This window comes from Salvia miltiorrhiza, chromosome 6, assembly GCF_028751815.1.
Source record: "Salvia miltiorrhiza cultivar Shanhuang (shh) chromosome 6, IMPLAD_Smil_shh, whole genome shotgun sequence".
Lineage (NCBI taxonomy): Eukaryota > Viridiplantae > Streptophyta > Magnoliopsida > Lamiales > Lamiaceae > Salvia > Salvia miltiorrhiza.
The window spans coordinates 26,013,546-26,033,192 of NC_080392.1; the positions used below are offsets into that span (position 1 = coordinate 26,013,546).

General features: G+C 41.6%; 1 long non-coding RNA gene across 1 annotated transcript; it reads right to left on the reverse strand.

Moving 5' to 3' along the window:
• Window positions 1–16,371: 16,371 nt before the first annotated feature.
• LOC130990965 (uncharacterized) lies at window positions 16,372–19,230 on the reverse strand. Its single transcript, XR_009091001.1, has 3 exons — window positions 19,008–19,230; window positions 17,009–17,072; window positions 16,372–16,493 (listed from the first exon to the last, which is right to left on the reverse strand). It is a non-coding gene; the product is annotated as an uncharacterized LOC130990965 (long non-coding RNA).
• Between the last annotated feature and the right edge of the window lie 417 nt (window positions 19,231–19,647).

Here is a 19,647-nt window from a genome sequence, read left to right on the forward strand (position 1 = left end):
GAGTAAGATAGAGATGTTATGATAATTGAGAATGATGCTAGATTGAGATGGAGATGTTTGTTTTCGAGTTGAGACGAAGAACGAGAGATAGAGTTGAGGTAGTAATTGAGAATTTCTATAGAGAGGATTAAGCTAGAATGACCATTAGATTAATGGCGAGTGATGATCTGTTTTTTAATATGATAATTTGTGAGTTATTTGTTTGATGTTATATGATTTATATGTTATGTGCGCACTTATGTTATTTGAGTCAGTATGATTTTCAAAATCTTGGCTTATATGATTTTATTGCCGTCGCACACCCCTACACTCACAATCTTATTTATAATTTCTTTTCCCACATGTGTGATTAGCCGGATGAGACTTGCTGATTAAGGGGAGACAATTCACTATTCACACATTTAATGCTTCTAATCCTTTGAGATAAGAATATTGTTAAAACCGAAGCGTCTCTCTCTCTCCGTCATTTCTCATCAGTCTCAGCCCTTCAACTTCTTCTCTCTCTCTCTCGACTTTTCTCTCTCTCCTCCATTGAAGACTAAGCTCAAAGCTTCACCAGTCACCACTGAGACCAAATACTCCGCTAAATCTAACCTTAAACACTTTCCACGTTTGTTTCAAGAAGATTTGTTGAATTCTAACCGGAAGAAATCGAGAAAAGACGTCTTTTTCTTGAAACTCCTTGCGTAAGTGTTCTGTTTTTGGAGTTTAGACTTGTGTGAGAAGTATGTGGTGATTTGTGTGAGTAATAAGATATATTAAGCATGAGAAACTTCCCCTTCTTCTCTCTTCTTCATTTTCGAAAAACATGGGTTTGTGCCCTGTAAAAATCCTTATTTTCTTAAACCAAGTCGAGATGTATGTTACGAGATGTTTTGTGTGTTATGTGATGTTTTGAAGTGATTAGCATGTGTTTTACAAAATTTAGTCTTGAGCATGAGTTTTTGCAAAACTGAGTCTGGAGATGGAGTTTTTACAAAATGAGTTTGATATGTGATTTTGGGAAAAATCTGAAGTCTTGTATGATGTTTTGGTGTGGAGTAAGGATGTATGAAGGAGTAAATGTTTTTGATGATTTTGAGTTTGTAGAGTTCTTGAGTGAGTTACGTTGATGCATGCTAAGCTTTGATGTTTTTGAGTGTTTGATGATTTTTGAGGATGACAAAGTTGACGAGTTTTTCGAGTTGCTCTTTAGGGCACTGTTCTGCCTTGAGCTTTGTTCTCGAACCGAGAAGTCATTTCTCGGGCATGCCAGAGAATTCGTTTTTCCGCTGGCATGCCAGAGAAATCGTTTTCCCAAGTTTTCCGGGAAGATGTTTTCTCGGGGTATCACAGAGAATTCATTTCCCCGCTGCTCTGTCAGCGAATTCGATTCCTCTGATGATTGAGTCCTCTGATATTCGACTCCTCTGACGATTGAGTCCTCTGATATTCGACTCCTCTGACGATTGAGTCCTCTGATATTCGACTCCTCTGACGATTGAGTCCTCTAATATTCGACTCCTCTGACGATTGAGTCCTCTGATATTCGACTCCTCTGACGATTGAGTCCTCTGATATTCGACTCCTCTGATGTTTGATTCCTCTGGCGACAGAGAGTTCGCCATTCCTCTGGCATTTCTCCATTGCTCTGCCAGAGAGTTCATGATTTCGCTGCCCGGGCAAGTTGATTCCTCTGCCCTAGCAAGCATTTCTCCGCTGTTTCGCCGAGCTACCCCGCTCTACTCGACTGAGTTTTTCCACTCTGACCATCGAGCATTCCTCTGCTCTGGTCTCCGATTCAACTTATGATTCTTAATTGTGATATGTTTTTAAGTGAGTAATGTGCTTAAGTGTGTATGGATGCTTATGTGCCTGATTGCCCTTAGTCTAGCCTTTAAGAGTTAGGTTGAGAATAAGATGAGTGTTTTATAGGATTAAGGTTAAGCTTTTTGTGAGGAAGTTTCTAACATATTCCTCGCAACTACAGAGACCAGTCGAGGACGCAAGTAAAGATCTCTCTGAGATACCACCTGCAACACACCAAGTTACTACAGGTGGGCAGTATGTTGAGAATATGATGAGTATGAAATCACCGAGTTTTCCAAAATGAATTATTGATGTTATGAGCTTATCAAATGTTGAGTTAAAATGATGCTTATGAACTGTTTGACTTGCCAATATTTCTAATGATGAACTTGTGTGTTACCCTCTACTGATGAGACGAATTCGGATCCTGCCACAAGCGGGGTTGTGTACACAGAGGTGACTGTGAGCCGTCTTCGGGTCGGCCGGTCACGGTGCTTGAGAAGGAGGCCTACTTCTCAGTACCTTGATGATGATAATTTGTAGATGCGGTACATACTTGTTGATTAATTTGTCTGCAGACACTTCTATATGATGCTTGATTACGAAAACTGCATACACAGCCTCTTTGACGTTAACTTAATTTTTCTGTGTATTGCTGATGTTAAGGCAAGCTTCAAACATATAGCTCTAAGAGCACTTTTCTTGTATTTCGGCGCCTGCCCACTGAGTATTATGTACTCACGCCCTGCATATATTTCTAAATGTGCAGGTTAAGCATGGTCGGAGGATGGCATGGTGTTGGCAGGGATTGTTGTTTCGAGTGATCACCTTTTGATGCTTTTCCGCCTTTATGGCAGCACGATGCTTTTGAAGTCATTCTTGGCTTAGTTAAGAAATATACTCTCGGCTATATGTCTCCATACATATAGTTCGATCACCTTTGGTTGTGTAACTCTGTATATATTAGAATCCTGGTACATGTATGAACTACGACCTTTTGTTTATGTTAACCCAAAAATTCTGATGCTTGACCTTTATAGAAATGCCAATGTTTATAATCTAGAAAAAATGTTAAAATTGTTACGAGTTGTTTACGTTTCCGCACAAAGACGAGATTAGTTTTCCAGCCTTCGTTTCCTACTTTCATTTAGTCGTATCGATACCCGGTCTACGCTATCAATGGCTAGGCGGCGGGCTGTGACAGAGTGGTATCAGAGCAGGTCGTCTGCTCTGAGTAAGTTTCTTGACTAAGCCGAACTTTGTTAGCACTTATTCCTAAAAGGAGTCCTAGTTTAAATTTGAATGTTAGACTAGTTGAGAGTTTTCTTGGAAACAACACCCCAACACCCCATCTCCGCCTGCTTACCGAGGTAAGAGTTTTTGATGTTTATGATGTTTTGATGTTTTGATGTTCTTGATGTTTTGACGTTTTGATGTTCTTGAAGTTTTGATGTTCTTTACTGCTTCTATGATAAGTTTTAAGTTTGTATCTACTAATGAGTTAACGAATTGGCTTAATGATGGAAATGCTTGAGGAGATGGAGTATGACTTGAGGCAACACTTGTCCCTTTTATGGGGAGATTTTGAGGCTAGTATAGCCGTGGCACCACCGTACCACAAGAGAACGAGTATGTTGTTGACTGAGGAATATCAGGCAAGTGCTACGTTCACTTTTGATGAACACGATGTAAATATTACAGGATGCAGAGTCGAGAGGATACAGCGACGCAAAGGCAATATCGCGAGGCGATGCGCAATTGGTTCAGGACTACTGGGCCTCAAGAGGGTGATACGCTCGGAGAATTCCTAGCAAGTTACCATAGTCGCTGGATGGAGGCTACCTCCTACGGCATAGATGAGGAAGAGGCCATTATGCACCTGATTCCGCAGCTCCCTTCGGAGTGGCAAGAATGGGTAGCTTCCCTAGTACCCCACTATATATTCCGGAATGATTTCGGGCGCTACTTGGGCGCCGACTTCCGCGGGTTCATTGCGATGATTAGTTATCGCTATTTTGCCTTCGGCGATCCACCTTCACCGCCTTATGGGAACCTGAATGGACCAGCGCTAGGAGGAGCAGAAGAGGCACCTCCACTGCCAACAGAGCTTTATCCAACTATTCCTCCACCTCCAGCTGATCCTATTTCCGTTACGTCTGAGCCTATTGTCTCAGCGCCGATTGCTCTTGAAACTTTTTCCCCTGTGAGGGATCATGATCCATTCTCATCTTTAACACTCATGCCATTTCCCAGTGCAAATTTCCCATCATGGGATTTTTCTTCGGTGACGGCACCTTTGCCATTACCGCCCTCTGAAACAGCACCGTCTGTTGTGGTTGCTGAGCAGCCGATTGTTTCCACTGAGCCGATTGAGATTGTGCCTTTCAATCCATATCCAAGGGTTGCTCCTTTGCCTGAGCCGGGCACCTTGGCTTTTCAGACGATGATGCACGCGATTCTGTTTTCGCCATCTCGAGATGCCCAGGAGGGAGGATCACGCCCTGCCCGACTTGATAGTGATGAGGACGAATCCGAGGAGGAAACTCCTGCGATGACGGTTGGCTACGGTCAGACTCGGCCACTGCAGCGGAAGACTGCCGCTACTGGCGAAGAGACGTGGGTGCCTGTTCCCGAGATACCTGTGTACGGGCCAATGATGGATACTGACGTGGAAGATGAGACGGACGATGATAGCGTTTTTCGCTTAATTGATGAATATGAGGATGGAGAGGCTGAGCCGAGAGAGGACAGGTAAGGTGATGAAGTAGAGAGTGGAGCGCCCGGAGCTGATGGTGGGCGATGATTGTGTTGTTTAGCATAGAAGTTAATATGTCTTTTGTGATGTTTGGTGATGAACATAGACGAAATAGTATAGAAGTACGCATTTGTAAATGCTTAGTATAATGATGCCTGTATAGATGGGGCATCATTGTAGAAATAGGGATTGTTTTGGATGTAAATAGATCCCCACTTTTGTGAAAATACCTCAAAGAGGCAATTTCCTATGTATATATGTTTTACTTGATGTTGATGTTGCCTGATTTGTTGATAATGTTGCTTGACTAGATGAGTGATAATAGAAATGAGTGACCAGCAAATGAGAGTTTTTAGATGATGAGAAAATGATAGAGTAGAGGTAAGGAGAGTTTACGTTGAAAGAGGAAGTAAGATGAGATGAGAGCACTGAGATTTCTGCGCCAGAGCAGAGGCGATTCCGCTGGCGAAACGAATCCTCTGGAAAAGTGATTCCTCTGGCGAGACCGTTTCTCCAGCTTTTTGATTTCGCTGCACTGACGAGCGATCCCGCTGTTGAGCGATTCCGCTGATGAGTGATTCCTCTGAGGAGGGATTCCTCTGCTCCGAATATGCTGTTTTCTCTGATGGACCATGCCCCTCTGACTTTTGATATAAATCGTTTCTCTGCACTGCACTGCAGCATTGAGAGTTTGGTTCCGAGGTCGATATGAATTTTCCTTTCTTTATAGCATGCCTCCGAGAAGGCAAAATCGAAATCGAGTAGAAGAGGAGGAGGAAGAACAGAGAGATCCTACACCACCACCTCCACCTCCTCCACAACAAGAGAGGAGAGTAGAAGAGCTCTTCCTCCGACAGAACACACCTACTTTCACTGGAGCCGGAGACCCCGCTGAAACAGAGGAATGGATCAGAAGTATGGAAAGGATCTTTAGGTTCCTTAGATGCAACGACGCTGAGCGCCTTATGTGCATGACTTACCAGCTGAAGGGGTCTGCAGATTTTTGGTGGGAGGCCAAACAGAAGACTTTGACCCCGGAGCAAATAGATGAGCTTACGTGGGAGCAATTCAAAACAGCTCTTTGCGAGAAATATATACCGCGTAGCTATCGCAGAAGGAAAGAAATGGAGTTTGCAAGTTTGAAGCAAGGAAATAAAACGGTAGCTGAATATGACCGTTGTTTCTGTGACTTAGCTCGATATGCACCATATCGAGTGGACACGGATGAGAAGATGTCAGAGTTATTTTGTGCCGGTTTAAAGCAAGAATTTCGAGTTGTCTTAGCAAGTCAGAGCGCACTCACGTATGCCGAAGCACTAAACAGAGCACTGGACATGGAGCTGGCAATGCAGCCAGAGAAGACGAGTCAACCCTCTGCTCCCCAATCTAACCCGAATGTTCAATCGGGGAGTCAATCCTTTTATGGACAAGGTCCGAAGGGAAAAAGAAAGTGGGACGAGAGAAACCAAGGTCCCGAGAAGCCGTGGCAAGGTCAGAATGCGCCACCTTTTTCCCAAGGAAAGGATAAACGATCTTATGCAGCCCCAGCGGCAGCATCACAAGGACCAAGAGAATACCTCCCTGCCCAAAATGCAATAAGTTACATTTGGGGGAGTGCAGAATGGGAACAAATAACTGTTTCACCTGTGGAAGAATCCGGGCATTATTCCAACCAATGCCCGAACCGACAGCAAAGTGGAACCGGTGGAAGACCGAGACCGTTCCAGCCGCAGCTCAAGGCCATGGAAGGAGTCCTACCGCTACCACAGCCAGTACGCCAGCAGCCAATGCACCGACAACAGCAGCCAGGAAGACAACCAGCTGGGCCGCAGGCGAATCAACAGCAACATCATCAAAGAATGTTCGCGATCAATCAGAAAGCTCAAGACCAGAATCGGGGAAATTTGACAGGTATAGGCGAGATGAAAGGCGTATCCATTGTAGTTTTGTTCGACACTGGAGCGTCGCATTCTTTTATCTCTCACACGTGTGTAGATACTTTAGAACTGAAAGTAGAGTCTGCTCCACAATGCCTGAAAGTGTTTACACCCATAGGCAGAACTACTACGGTATCACATGTTTGTCCTAACGTAGAATTTGAGTTAGGAACGTTGAAGCTCGAGGCCAAGAATCTGAGGGTGATGCCTATGTGGCACTTAGATATAATTTTGGGAATGGACTGGTTGGAAGAGAACCATGCCAAGATACAATGCAAGGAGAGACAAATATCATTCCAGCCACCTGGCCAAGAGCCTACTGCCTTCATTGGCATTGAAGGAAAATGGAAGAAGACGCCGATTATTTCGGCTTTGCGAGCCAAGAAGCTTTTGCAAAAAAAGGACACGACTGCGTATGTCGTGTATTTGAACCAGAAGGAAGAATCCCAAGCGGATATTGATGATGTGCCAATAGTGCGAGAATACAAAGACGTTTTCCCTGAAACTTTGCCAGGTTTACCACCTGATCGACAGCTCGAGTTTACGATAGATCTCGAACCTGGAGTCGCACCGATGTCGAAAGCACCATACAGGATGGCCCCTGTAGAGTTGCAAGAATTGAAGCTGCAACTCCAAGAACTTTTAGACATGGGTTTCATTCGACCTAGTGTTTCCCCGTGGGGAGCGCCGGTCCTTTTTGTCAAGAAGAAAGATGGCAGCCTGAGGTTGTGTATCGACTACCGAGAGCTAAATAAAGTGACGTTGAAGAATAAATATCCGTTGCCCCGGATCGACGATTTATTCGACCAACTTCAAGGAGCATGCACGTTTTCAAAAATCGATTTGAGAACGGGATATCATCAATTGAAGGTACGAGCAGAAGATATTCCGAAGACGGCATTTCGCACGAGATATGGACATTATGAGTTCACAGTTATGCCTTTCGGACTGACGAATGCCCCTGCAGTATTTATGGATCTTATGAACAGAGTCTTTCACGAATACTTGGATAAGTTCGTGCTAGTGTTCATAGACGATATCCTGATTTACTCGAGGAGTAAACAAGAGCATGAGGAGCATCTGAAGATTGTCTTGGAGAGACTGCGAGCTGAAAAGCTTTATGCTAAGTTCAGCAAATGCGAGTTTTGGCTCGAAGAAGTTAATTTTCTCGGCCATATCGTTTCGGCGAGAGGGATTGAGGTAGATCCGGCGAAAGTACAAGCAGTACAAGAATGGAGATCGCCGACTATGCCACATGAGATCCGAAGTTTCCTAGGATTGGCAGGTTATTATCGACGATTCATTGAGGGCTTTTCAAAAATTGCCAAGCCATTGACGCACCTGCTAAAGAAGGAAGTTAAGTTCGAGTGGACGGATGATTGTGAACGAAGTTTTCAGGAGCTGAAAAAGAGACTTACTACTGCCCCAGTGTTAGCCGTACCCAAGGCAGATAAGGAGTATGCCGTTTACACGGACGCGTCGAAGAGTGGTTTAGGATGCGTGCTTATGCAAGAAGGAAAAGTGATAGCCTATGCTTCACGACAACTAAGACCGCATGAGATGAATTACCCGACGCATGATCTAGAGCTTGCAGCAGTAGTACACGCCTTGAAGATTTGGAGACACCACCTCTATGGAGTTAGGTGTGAGATTTACACAGATCACAAGAGTCTCAAATATTTCTTTGAGCAAAAGGATCTGAACATGCGACAAAGAAGATGGCTGGAGTTGGTAAAAGATTACGATTGTGGAATCAATTACCACCCAGGAAAAGCCAATATCGTCGCCGACGTGTTGAGCAGGAAGAATCAAGTGGAGTTAGGATTTCTCCTTACTCAAGAGAGGAGCTTGATCAAAGAGTTCGAGAAGATGAAATTAGAGGTAGTAATGCCACCCCAGACGGCAGAAAGCATGATTGCTATGCTAAGTATTACCCCCGACCTGCGGTCGAGGATAGTCACCGCACAAAGAGAGGACGAGGAGTTTGAGAAGTTAAGATCAAAGATCCGAATTGAGAAGATAGACGGATATCATGAAGCAGCCGACAACGCCATCATGTTCAAGGGACGATTGTGTGTGCCTAGTATAGAAGTGTTAAAGAATGAAATCATGAGCGAAGCTCATGACACCCCCTACGTTGCACACCCGGGAAGTACAAAGATGTACCAAGACTTGAGAACAAAGTTTTGGTGGGAGGGCATGAAACGAAAAATTGCATCCTTTGTTGAGAAATGTTTAGCATGTCAACAGGTGAAGGCACTTCACCAACGACCCTATGGCAAATTGCATCCACTAGAGATTCCCGAGTGGAAATGGGACCATATTGCTATGGATTTTGTGACTGGATTGCCGAAGTCGAAAAGAGGGAATACAGCTATTTGGGTGATCATTGATAGATTGACGAAGAGTGCACATTTCATCCCAATTCCGATCACCTATGGATCTGACAAGCTAGCCCAGATCTATATTCGCGAGATAGTGCGATTGCATGGAGTACCGATGACTATCACGTCGGATAGAGATTCAAAGTTCACATCGAGATTCTGGATGAGCATGCAGAAGGAATTGGGTACTAAATTGAATTTTAGTACGGCGTTTCATCCGCAAACGGATGGACAATCAGAGAGAACCATACAAATCTTAGAGGATATGCTTCGAACTGTTGTGTTGGACCGAGGAGTCCAATGGGAGCAAGTTTTGCCCCTAATTGAGTTTGCCTACAACAACAGCTTCCAATCAACTATCAACATGGCTCCATACGAAGCCCTTTATGGAAGAAAGTGTAGATCCCCACTATATTGGGATGAAGTTGGAGAAAGGAAGATACTCGGCCCCGAGGCCATAGATGAAATGATCACCGTTGTCCGACAAATTCGGTAGAGGATTAAGGAAGCACAAGACCGACAGAAGTCTTATGCGGACACCCGGAGAACAGGAATTCATTTCGATGTGGGTGATAAAGTTTTTCTTAAAGTTTCCCCATCTCGAGGAGTGCACCGTTTTGGAGTCAAGGGGAAACTGAAATCGAGGTATATTGGACCGTATGATGTACTAGAGAAAGTAGGCCCTGTAGCCTATAGACTTGCGTTACCGCCGAGTATCGCGAATGTTCACGACGTTTTCCATGTTTCGCAATTGAGGAAGTATGTGTTCGATCCCAGACATGTCATCCACCAGGAAGAAGTATCTCTTGAACCAGACTTGAGCTATGAAGAGAGACCCGAAGCCATTCTGGACAAGAAGATTCAACAACTACGAAGCAAAGCAATTTCCCTGGTGAAAGTACAATGGAGACATCACGACAGAGAAGAAGCAACATGGGAACTTGAGGAAAAGATGAAGGAGAAATACCCCGAGCTTTTTCCCGAAGGTGAGTAACACAAATTTCGGGACGAAATTTTCCTTAAGGGGGGTAGGATGTAACACCCCGTATTTAGTTACCTTACAATAGTATCGAAATACTACCGAGAGTTAAAGACTAACGAACTATAGTCGTGAGGAAGTTATCGCTGGATGGTGATATGAGTAAGATAGAGATGTTATGATAATTGAGAATGATGCTAGATTGAGATGGAGATGTTTGTTTTCGAGTTGAGACGAAGAACGAGAGATAGAGTTGAGGTAGTAATTGAGAATTTCTATAGAGAGGATTAAGCTAGAATGACCATTAGATTAATGGCGAGTGATGATCTGTTTTTAATATGATAATTTGTGAGTTATTTGTTTGATGTTATATGATTTATATGTTATGTGCGCACTTATGTTATTTGAGTCAGTATGATTTTCAAAATCTTGGCTTATATGATTTTATTGCCGTCGCACACCCCTACACTCACAATCTTATTTATAATTTCTTTTCCCACATGTGTGATTAGCCGGATGAGACTTGCTGATTAAGGGGAGATAATTCACTATTCACGCATTTAATGCTTCTAATCCTTTGAGATAAGAATATTGTTAAAACCGAAGCGTCTCTCTCTCTCCGTCATTTCTCATCAGTCTCAGCCCTTCAACTTCTTCTCTCTCTCTCTCTCGACTTTTCTCTCTCTCCTCCATTGAAGACTAAGCTCAAAGCTTCACCAGTCACCACTGAGACCAAATACTCCGCTAAATCTAACCTTAAACACTTTCCACGTTTGTTTCAAGAAGATTTGTTGAATTCTAACCGGAAGAAATCGAGAAAAGACGTCTTTTTCTTGAAACTCCTTGCGTAAGTGTTCTGTTTTTGGAGTTTAGACTTGTGTGAGAAGTATGTGGTGATTTGTGTGAGTAATAAGATATATTAAGCATGAGAAACTTCCCCTTCTTCTCTCTTCTTCATTTTCGAAAAACTTGGGTTTGTGCCCTGTAAAAATCCTTATTTTCTTAAACCAAGTCGAGATGTGTGTTACGAGATGTTTTGTGTGTTATGTGATGTTTTGAAGTGATTAGCATGTGTTTTACAAAATTTAGTCTTGAGCATGAGTTTTTGCAAAACTGAGTCTGGAGATGGAGTTTTTACAAAATGAGTTTGATATGTGATTTTGGGAAAAATCTGAAGTCTTGTATGATGTTTTGGTGTGGAGTAAGGATGTATGAAGGAGTAAATGTTTTTGATGATTTTGAGTTTGTAGAGTTCTTGAGTGAGTTATGTTGATGCATGCTAAGCTTTGATGTTTTTGAGTGTTTGATGATTTTTGAGGATGACAAAGTTGACGAGTTTTTCGAGTTTCTCTTTAGGGCACTGTTCTGCCTTGAGCTTTGTTCTCGAACCGAGAAGTCATTTCTCGGGCATGCCAGAGAATTCGTTTTTCCGCTGGCATGCCAGAGAAATCGTTTTCCCAAGTTTGCCGGGAAGATGTTTTCCCGGGGTATCACAGAGAATTCATTTCCCCGCTGCTCTGTCAGCGAATTCGATTCCTCTGACGATTGAGTCCTCTGATATTCGACTCCTCTGACGATTGAGTCCTCTGATATTCGACTCCTCTGACGATTGAGTCCTCTGATATTCGACTCCTCTGACGATTGAGTCCTCTGATATTCGACTCCTCTGACGATTGAGTCCTCTGATATTCGACTCCTCTGACGTTTGATTCCTCTGGCGACAGAGAGTTCGCCATTCCTCTGGCATTTCTCCATTGCTCTGCCAGAGAGTTCATGATTTCGCTGCCCGGGCAAGTTGATTCCTCTGCCCTGGCAAGCATTTCTCCGCTGTTTCGCCGAGCTACCCCGCTCTACTCGACTGAGTTTTTCCACTCTGACCACCGAGCATTCCTCTGCTCTGGTCTCCGATTCAACTTATGATTCTTAATTGTGATATGTTTTTAAGTGAGTAATGTGCTTAAGTGTGTATGCATGCTTATGTGCCTGATTGCCCTTAGTCTAGCCTTTAAGAGTTAGGTTGAGAATAAGATGAGTGTTTTATAGGATTAAGGTTAAGCTTTTTGTGAGGAAGTTTCTAACATGTTCCTCGCAACTACAGAGACCAGTCGAGGACGCAAGTAAAGATCTCTCTGAGATACCACCTGCAACACACCAAGTTACTACAGGTGGGCAGTATGTTGAGAATATGATGAGTATGAAAACACCGAGTTTTCCAAAATGAATTATTGATGTTATGAGCTTATCAAATGTTGAGTTAAAATGATGCTTATGAACTGTTTGACTTGCCAATATTTCTAATGATGAACTTGTGTGTTACCCTCTACTGATGAGACGAATTCGGATCCTGCCACAAGCGGGGTTGTGTACACAGAGGTGACTGTGAGCCGTCTTCGGGTCGGCCGGTCACGGTGCTTGAGAAGGAGGCCTACTTCTCAGTACCTTGATGATGATAATTTGTAGATGCGGTACATACTTGTTGATTATTTTGTCTGCAGACACTTCTATATGATGCTTGATTACGAAAACTGCATACACAGCCTCTTTGACGTTAACTTAATTTTTCTGTGTATTGCTGATGTTAAGGCAAGCTTCAAACATATAGCTCTAAGAGCACTTTTCTTGTATTTCGGCGCCTGCCCACTGAGTATTATGTACTCACGCCCTGCATATATTTCTAAATGTGCAGGTTAAGCATGGTCGGAGGATGGCATGGTGTTGGCAGGGATTGTTGTTTCGAGTGATCACCTTTTGATGCTTTTCCGCCTTTATGGCAGCACGATGCTTTTGAAGTCATTCTTGGCTTAGTTAAGAAATATACTCTCGGCTATATGTCTCCATACATATAGTTCGATCACCTTTGGTTGTGTAACTCTGTATATATTAGAATCCTGGTACATGTATGAACTACGACCTTTTGTTTATGTTAACCCAAAAATTCCGATGCTTGACCTTTATAGAAATGCCAATGTTTATAATCTAGAAACAATGTTAAAATTGTTACGAGTTGTTTACGTTTCCGCACAAAGACGAGATTAGTTTTCCAGCCTTCGTTTCCTACTTTCATTTAGTCGTATCGATACCCGGTCTACGCTATCAATGGCTAGGCGGCGGGCTGTGACATCAACCCAACAAGGGAGCTAGCAAGTGATGAGATCACCATCTCCATGGGCAATGCGTCGAAGGTCGCAGCTGTTGCTATTGGAGATTTATCTTTATGTTTTGGTGATGACATTTTAGTTTTGAGAGATATTTTATATGTGCCGGAGTTTCGGCGGAACATAATTTCTGTTTCAAAGTTGTTTTTGAATGGATATTCTGTTACTTTTGATGGGGGTGTCTCTATCATGAGAGATAACAAGATTATTTGTTCTGGAATTTTGAACAACTCTCTTTATACTATTACATGTCCAATGAATAACTCTGTCCATGTTGCATCTACATCACAAATTCTTCCAAATCCAAATAAGAGGAAGTATTATTCTCATGAACAATATACACATGCGTGGCACCTAAGGTTAGGCCACATCAATCTAAATAGGATCCAAAGGCTCGTTTCAAATGGAGTCTTGAAAGATTTTCAAGCTGTTCCATTTAGAACCTGCGAATCCTGTATAGAAGGAAAAATGACGGCAAGACCTTTTAAGGCCAAGGGGAATAGGGCCTCGCGTGTGTTAGAATTGATTCACTCTGACTTGTGTGGACCGATGTCCACTAGAGCTCGTGGAGGGTATGAGTACTTCGTCACTTTCATTGACGATTACTCAAGATATGGGTATATTTACCTACTTCAACACAAGTCTGAATGCTTTGAGAAATTCAAAGAATTCAAGGCAGAAGTGGAGAAGAGAAGGGGTAAATCTATCAAGTCATTGCGGTCTGATCGCGGTGGCGAATACCTCGGAAACGAATTCTTACAGTACTTGTCAGAATGTGGGATTACATCCCAATGGACTGCACCGGGTACTCCCCAACAGAATGGTGTAGCAGAGAGAAGAAACAAAACTCTTATGGAAATGGTACGATCAATGATGAGTTATGCATCTTTGCCTATTTCGTTTTGGGGATATGCCTTGGAAACAGCGGTTTATTTGCTAAATAGGGTACCGTCCAAATCGGTTCCTAAAACCCCTATCGAGTTATGGTCAGGGCGTCAGCCCAGTTTGAACCATATAAAGGTATGGGGTTGTCCTGCATACGTGCTAGACAAGGAAGCGAAGAAATTGGAACCCAGGTGCGAATTGATGTTGTTTGTAGGATATCCTAAGGAAACGAAAGGTGCTTATTTTTATAATCCTAAGGATCAGAAAGTGATTGTTAGCACCAACTCACGATTCTTGGAGCATGGTTATATAAATGAGCACAAGTCTAGGTCCGAGATTGTCCTTCAAGAAATCGAAGGCAATGGACAGGCGATTCCATCACCCCAGCCAAGTGTGCAAGTGAATGCACCACAAGACACTGCACAAACCATTGTCACAGCTATACCACCACCGCTTCGTCGTAGTGGGAGGGTTGTAGTTCAACCCGATCGATTTATGTTCTTGGGAGAATCTTCGGATCTACTTCCTGTTGATGAACAAAAGGATGTCGACCCTGATAACTATAGACAAGCGATGAAAGATCAAGATGCAGATTCTTGGTACGAGGCCATGGTTTCTGAGATAGAATCCATGGGTGCTATGGATGTATACGAAAAGACCGAACTACCATATGGCTTTCTAGCTATAGGTAGTAGGTGGGTATACAAGAGAAAGAGAGATTCGGATGGCGAAGTCGCAGCTTTCAAAGCTAGACTGGTGGCGAAAGGTTATACCCAGGAACAGGGTATAGATTATGATGAGACCTTCTCGCCGGTTGCCATGCTCAAGTCTATCCGAATACTCCTTGCCATAGCAGCCCACATGAACCTTGAGATTTGGCAAATGGATGTCAAGACCGCTTTCCTAAACGGTTTCCTTGAAGAAGGAAGGGACATCTATATGCAGCAACCTGAAGGGTTTGTGAAGAAGGGCGAAGAGCATCTTGTGTGGAAGCTTAAGAAGTCCATTTATGGACTTAAGCAAGCTTCGAGGTCATGGAACAAACGTTTTGACGAGGTCATTAAATCCTATGGATTTACTCGTTGTGAGAACGAAAGTTGCGTGTACCGTTTAGATGCCAATGGTGACGTGGTTTTCCTTGCACTTTATGTAGATGATATCCTCCTCATTGGCAACAATGTTGAGCTATTATCGGACATAAAGAAGTGGTTATCCGAACAGTTTCAAATGAAAGACTTAGGAGATGCAGCGTACATCCTGGGGATCAAGGTCGTTCGTGATCGCCAGAAAAGGATGTTGAGCTTATCTCAAGCGTCTTACATTGATACTGTGATTGCTCGTTTTAGCATGCAAAATGCCAAGAAAGGCTTGCTACCTTTTAGACATGGCATTCCTCTGTCTAAGGACATGTGTCCTAAGACGCCTAGTGAGGTTGAGGAGATGAGGAAGATACCCTATGCTTCCGCCGTAGGTAGCCTCATGTATGCGATGTTATGCACGAGACCTGATATTTGCTATGTCGTTGGCATGGTTGCAAGATATCAGTCGAACCCTGGACCAGGACACTGGACTGCGGTAAAGCATATTCTCAAGTACCTGAAACGGACTCGAGATTATAGGCTAGTTTACCAGTCAGACAGTCTATTTCCTTTGGGTTACACCGATTCGGATTTCCAGGCTGACCGGGATGAGAAGAGATCTACCTCTGGTTATGTGTTTACCTTGGGAGGTGGAGCCGTATCGTGGCGGAGTGCAAAGCAGAAGTGCATTGCAGACTCCACCATGGAAGCCGAGTATGTAGCTGCTTCGGAAGCTGCTAAAGAGGCTGTATGGTTCCGGAACTACCTCTTGGATCTAGGAGTGGTCCCTAATTTGCCTAAGAGTATCATAATTTATTGTGATAACTCGGGTGCAGTGGCAAATTCTAAGAAACCCAGGAGCCACAAGGCGTCAAAACACATAGAGAGAAAGTACCACATCATACGAGAAATCGTAAACAGAGGAGATGTGCTAGTAGAAAAGATTGATACATTGGAGAACCTAGCTGATCCTTTCACGAAAAGCTTACCGCAAAAGACCTATGAGAAGCATGCTCGAGGGATGGGATTGCGGTTGATGCCACCCACTTAGAGAAAAACTTTCAGTATAAGTGGGAGAGATGATGTCGCAGCCCGAAAACCCGACACTAGTGATAGTGGGGTACGAGTATCGATACGACTATTTTTAAAAGAATAAAAGATAAGAAGAATAGGTCGAACATCAAGCGGAAGCTCGCATCAAAAGGTGTTAAAGAAATCCTTATAAATGAACCCAAGGGTAAAATCGTCAATGTCGTTATAACTTTTTAATTATCAGGAATTTTACGAACAAAAACAAAACGGGTATCGCTCATTTTTCGTAAGGAATCAGAATATGCAGAGTATCGCAGCAAAAGGCGAACCGATTATATGTATGAAGACATATAACCGTGAGTAAATTGCTTGATTTCAAAGAAAACAAAGTATCTCAATCCTCAAGACTCTATTAACATGAAGGCAATACGGAAATATAATTACATCGATTGAAACGTTTCCCCCACTAGCACCAGACCAATCTCGCTCCTCGCTTAGCCTGCACATTTAGAAATACATGCAGGGCGTGAGTACATAATACTCAGTGAGCAAACGCCGAAAAACAAGAAAGGTGCTCCTAGAGCTATAAATTGAACTTGCCACAGTTTTAAGCAAATCACAGGGATTTTAGTATAAATAAACCTGTGAAAGCTGAATCTCAAACATATGCATCATAAATATTCAAATGAACGATTGCGCAATCAAAATACTCAACATGTAAGTACCACATCTACAATTTATCACCAAAGGTACCGAGAAGTAGGCCTCCCTCTCGAGTACCGTGACCGGCCGACCCGAAGACGGCTCACAGTCACCTCTGTGCACAAAATCCCGCTTGTGGCAGGACCGAATTCGTCTCATCAGTAGAGGGTAACATACAAGCTCAACATCAAAAATTGGCAAGTCAAACAGTTCTCAAATATCATTTATCTCAAATCATTTGATAAACTCATAACATCATCAAATCATTTTAGAAAGCTCATACGATATATGTATACTCAAAATATTGCCCACCTGAAGACCTTACTCAAAAACTCCCGTCAAAGTGGAGTTACTTACTTCCTTGCTCTGCTCGTGTCTTCAGGGATCATCGTCATCATCGAAGGTTCATGTCATAAAATGAATCCCGATTAGAAACTCAACGACAAAAACTCATGCCTCAACTCATGCTCTATATTATATTCTATCTCCTTAACCAACTCTACATAAACTCTTCCCTCATTTAAAATCCTTAAGTCCAAGGATAGGTTTCAAGAAAATCATGGTTCTAAGTCTCGATTTATCTCTCATATAAGACTCGTCTAATCTCATTAAAACACTTAGGCAACATAAACACATAAGGCACATAAGAAAATACAATCAAACATCAACAAATCATGTTCTGTTTTCCCACTGACTCAACTTCAAAATTTAACACGTTCTGACTCCGACATCTCCTGGACTCCAGACTCATACCAAAAGAAAGGTATTTGAGTCTAGTTTCATTTAAAAAAAAGTAGAGTCAGAAACTCCAAGTGGTTTGGGAGATATGGCGTTTTTACCACGGTCTACCATATTCGGCAGTTTTGAGCAATCGGAAACATTGATTTTTGAAAAATAGTAAACGTTGTCAAACTGAGCTCAAATTTGGTGGATATCTAGCCCATACAGTAAGGTTGATACCATAAACATTTGGAAAGCTAGATCACACAGGAAGTTACTGAAATGAATGACTTTGTCCCCTGTTCTCTGAAATTCCCGGTAGAAATGTGCAGATTTGGTTTTGCATTTTATAAAAATCGTAAATCAAGTCCAAATGACTTGAAATTTTACCGGTATGCTCAAGACTCATGTAGGGACATGCTGTAAAATTTTCAAAGCCATTAGACATCGACAACCCGTCGATCACAGTAGGTCAGTAGCCTACGAAAAATCACCAAAAACTCATCTCAAACTCTTAAATGCTCGATTCAACATTCCTTCAAAGAAAACCAATCAAAGCTCATTTTAAACACATATAACACTCAAAAACATTCAAAAACATTAAAATACTCATCATACTCAATCTCAAATCTCCTTTTTCATCATAAACTCAAATCTCAAGGAAAACGTTTCTACAAACGCATCAATTTAATCCTCTTCTCAATCTCATGCTCAAAATTACTCAAATATGATCATTTACATCATATAACTCCTTATTCACATATTCATTCTCTTTTTATCATAAAAACTATATTTTAATAAGAATCCATGTATCAACATAAAACTCTTAGCAAAACATGGATAAAATTCTCATAAGGATCATAGAGCAAATTGACCTCATTTTATCAAGCATCAAACTCACATCATACAAAACTCAAAACTCATACAAACTAAACTAATCCAAAATTTTATTTAGCCTACAATAGACTTAATCAAACATGCAAAGACACTACTATCATGCTTAAAAACATATATTTTAAGCAAAATCACTTAAATAACACATAGATCAAAAAGTCCTAATTTTTACTAAACTAACTCCTTGAAATTTATAAACACATATGAATCTTTAATCTATTCATATATCTTTCATTTTTAACCAATTAATCTCACATAAAAACCATCAATTTACATATAAGGGCATATATACACATATCCCTAATTTTAGTAAACTAACTCACACCAAAAACTCCAATGGACATCATATACTCAAATTACTCCATCAATCATCATCATAGACTCATTTACATCATCAATTTATCTATTATCTCATTGACTCAAAATCTCCCAATTTTGGGTAAACTAAACTCATTCAAAATTTGAATCTCAAAGCATAGCTTTTCAAAACACACATCAATCATCACCAAACATATCATAGATCATTTTTCTCACCCCAATTCAAGGAAAGAAAAAGAAAATTTTTTGAAGGGTATGAGACCCATATTTTCGAAAATTTAGAGAAAAATGAAGGGGGTGATTTTCTTGCTTCAATCCTTCAAATACACTCACATATAACATCATACAAGTCTAATCTATGAATATGGAGATTACTTACCCAAGTTTACACCAAATATCAAATTTTCTCTCACTATCTTCAAGATTGAATCTCCATGGATCTTCTTGAATCTAAGGAGATGGAAGGTGTTTAAGGTGGGATTTTATTGGTGATTTATGTGTTTGACATATTTTGGTGAAGCTTCGAAGGTGCATCAATGGAGGAAAATGGTGGAAAGTAGAGAGATGAAGGGGAGAGAGGTGGTGGTCGAAAGTTAGGGGAGAAGGAGAGAGAGGAATTTGCAAGATATGAAATGATCTTGGTAATCTTATAAAAGATTTGTGAATCTTTAAAGAGGATTTGATGATCTTGAGAATATTTGGCAATTAATGCCTTGATCTCTCTCTCTCTAATCTCTACACTCTCTCTAATCTCTACTCTCTAAATCTCTACTCTCTCAATCTCTACACTTAGTAAATTTTAGTAATTAGTCTCATACTTGGGAAATTAAAAATAAATCATGTGAGAAGGGTGATTAAATAATAATCACAAAAACTATGGAAATATTACTCATTAATAAAGTACCATAGTATAATTATTCATGTGACCAAAATAAAATAATTATAGCACTAATATTAGTGCACTCACTCAATTATAATATTCCTCATCATAGGAAAAATAATTTAAAAAAAAATATTAT